Here is a 3,531-nt window from a genome sequence, read left to right on the forward strand (position 1 = left end):
GGAGAACCCTAGAGGGAAGATGCTACAAATCAGACTGCTCTGCTTGCTGGTAGTGAGAGCACCTGGATGGGGACATCAGCTGCTTCTGGTGGCCAGCTGACACAGCTCATTCAGCAGGGATATTTCAGCTGTTACTGGCCATAGTTTCCTGGCAGTGAATTTAGTTCTTGACCTTAAAAGAGAAGAGAGCCCCCCAGGGTTCCATTTTAGGGCCAGTTCTCTTTAAGGTCTTCATAAATGACTTAGATGTAGGACTAGAAGTTGTTTTAAGCAAGTTTGTTGATGACACTAAATTGAGAGGAGCTGTTTACTTTGTCAGGGATGGAGAGGCCTTGCAGAGAGATCTAGACAAACTGGAGAGCTGAGCGATCACCAAGTACATGGTGTTTAAAAAGAGCAAGTGCTGGATTCTGCACTTGGGAAGCGGCAGTCCTGGCTATGCACACAGACTTTGGGATGAGAGACTGGAGAGCAAGCCCACTAAAAAGGATCTGGTGGTCTTGGTTGACAGAAAGTTGAACGTAAGTCAGCAGTGTGCCCAGGCAGCCAGGATGGCCAACCGTACCCTGAGTGCATCAGGGCCAGCACTGCCACTGGGTGAGGGGAGATGATTGTCCTGCTCTGTTCTGAGCTATGTGGCCTCATATTGAGCACTGTGCTGTTTGGGGCACCACAGTATGAAGGAGACATAAAACTGTTAGAGAGTGTCCAAAAGAGGATGATAATGATGGTGAAGGGTTTAGAGGAGAAGACATATGAGGAGCAGCTGAGGTCCCTTTGTTTTTCAGCCCAGAGAAGAGGAGGCTGAAAAGATGCCTCTTGGCAGCTTACAACTTCTTCAGGAAGTTGAACTCAGTGACCTTTATGGATACCTTCAAACTCAAGATATTCTATGATTTTATGATTCTATAAATGTTATTGTTTCCATCCTATTCAGCCACCATGTATATTTTTTTCCTTATCCTGGCTGAATGAGGTATCCTAATAAAGACAGGGATCACAGCCCAATACTGGTGCTGGCTCAGACAGCCCCTGCCCAGCTTTTGCTCTCTTTCACCTAGGAGAGGTTTCCTTTGTATTTTTAAAAATGATCACTGCTATCCATTCCGTCTTGAAAGTAGAGAAAAGCAAGGCTACAACTGTCTCCACCAAAAGGTGCTTGCTGAGCTGTAGACAAGAGAGGACAGCAACACTGGATGAAACCAAGCCTTCTGCTTTTTCCTTCCTACAGTGAGGTGGACAAATTTGACATTTTGATACAGAAATTGCAGGGAAGACAGTTTTAATGCATTAGAAAATACCAAAAGGAAATAGACCAGAACCTGGGCAACTGCATCACAGTCTCCAGTGGTCTCAGACACCATGACCATTAATGAGATGCTAAGAAATGTCTTCTGGAAAACCCAGCATAGGGAACACAAGTTACATGTGCTAGGAGAACAGGTATTTCACAAACCTCGCTAATCTACAGAGTGTATCTCAAAACTTTTAGCATTTCTCTACCAATCTTACTTTCTCATGGCAGAGACAGGATAGTCAGGAGAACCTGAAATAGTGTTGGGAAAAGGCATGCCCAATACCAGGCTTTTAGTTAAGCCATTTCCATTTTCAGCTCAAGAGATGACACAGAATGAAAATGAATTATTTTTTTTTTCATGCCAGTGAGCTCACAGGCCAAGACTGGAGCGGGGAAGTGATGAGAACACTTGTAGGTAAGGAAACAGCCTTCACTGCCCTTCTGTTGTCGAGGTATTCAGACTTACAGGATTTGAGGCTAGAGATAATGGGGATGCAGTTCCTTTTTAGAATCCTTTTTCCAGGCTGAGGTGTCATCTGTTTGTCAAAGTAAGGACTAAACTCTTAATAGCCAGTATCCTGAAATTAAGGCAATCAGCAATTTAGGCAAGAGCAGTATCTTCCATGTAAAAGCAAACAATGATGTAAGATATCGTAATGAGGTGTTTGCTGGTGAAACCACATTAAATATACAAGACAAAGAAACATGGAAAAAAGTTGTCTTTCAGAGTGCAGAGATTACTAACCCTAGATGTCCTGAGCATGTTTGTTTATTTATCTGGCAGTGATTTTGGTGGTTCCATGCCTAGCATCTTAATTAAAGCAAACAAATGCTCTGGCCACCAGACCATATTGACAATGATTGTTATTTGGAATCTGTGAGTAAGGAAGTTATCTCCAAGAACAGCCTGCAGAATTATCAGTAATATACTGTCTCAGAGGTTTTTTGGTGTGACACTATGGAACAGTCTGTTCCTGGATGGTGGATCTGCATTGGTTTTAGGAGGAACTGCCATCTTACTGGCAGGAAACTTCTGCTTTCTTCCTTTCCCCATCTCCTTTTGTTCTACCCACTTCCCCATGAAATCTCACCAAGCAATTCACACAGTCCACTGGGCTTCCTGTTTGAAATTTTTCTATCTGTTCTTCCTCAAATTTTCAAAGATTTTGAATGCCCTCTTTTCATGGCTTCCATTACCTGATTCATCTTCCATCTTTCTCTACTCCTTAAAAACAAACTAAGGTAAATCTTTACTCCTATTAACTTTGTTTCCCTACAGTTTCCCCAGACTTTTGCTGCACTTTGAAACAGCCCACAGTCTACTACTTTTCCTTTCTAGTAGCTTAAAAACCCCCTCTGACACCAATTGCTGTGTTTAAGATGATTGTCCTGTTCGCTCATAAAAAGGAACATCAGACTGATATTCTGGGTCTGGTGGTTTTTGACTTCCTCTGTCAAACGACCAGAAACTTCTCCTCTATCCTCAGCCACAGAGCAGCCCAACTTCCCTCAGACCCTCACTTCCAGGCAACTGTATGCATCAGATAACTCCTCCCTTCTGCTTTCCTTTCAGAGCCATGTGGCAGATGGATTCTTCTGCCACCACAGTTGCCATCCACCTCCCTATATTGGTGGCCCTGAGAAGGAACATCAGAGTTCTTAATCTTGCACGTCTACAAAGGGAGTGGGCAGATGTCAGGAGCAAGACCTGCTTCCAGATCTCCTCCATCTTCTACAACTGATGCAATTGCAAATGTCTTTTTGTTCCTGTGATTAAATCATAAGTTGTTTGTCATTATTTCTTGTGATAATTTGATCACAAATTTGATTAAAAAAAAGAGTACTGGATGCAGAATACAGCACAGTTCTATAAAATGGACAGGGAGTGATTGTTCACAGAAAATAAAATCTTAGCACCCAATACAATTGTCAGGAAGCTCAGTTTAAGATAGAAATAAAAAAAACCTTTTTTTTTTGGTGTGACCTTTGGGTTTCATTGTGGCCAAATAAAATAAATAAATAAATTCCAAAAGTGACTGACACGTTCATGTTGTATGGGTGTTTTGGTGACTATTTCATACTGCGCCGCTCTGGATGTAATTTCAGTCTCAGGAAATCTCTAAGCTGTTGATTTTTGGAGCTGGAAGGCAGTAAGAGGAATGTATATGGCTTATTTTTTGTATTTTCTCTCAGTATCTGTTAATAATCACTGTCAGAGACAGGATACTTGGCTA

General features: G+C 42.1%; 1 long non-coding RNA gene across 1 annotated transcript; it reads left to right on the forward strand.

Moving 5' to 3' along the window:
• Positions 1–221: 221 nt before the first annotated feature.
• LOC149918712 (uncharacterized) lies at positions 222–3,319 on the forward strand. Its single transcript, XR_016465656.1, has 3 exons — positions 222–521; positions 1,663–1,712; positions 2,871–3,319. It is a non-coding gene; the product is annotated as an uncharacterized LOC149918712 (long non-coding RNA).
• The last annotated feature ends 212 nt before the right edge of the window (positions 3,320–3,531 follow it).

This window comes from Phasianus colchicus, chromosome 3, assembly GCF_987193195.1.
Source record: "Phasianus colchicus chromosome 3, bPhaCol1.hap1.1, whole genome shotgun sequence".
Taxonomy (NCBI): Eukaryota; Metazoa; Chordata; class Aves; order Galliformes; family Phasianidae; genus Phasianus; species Phasianus colchicus.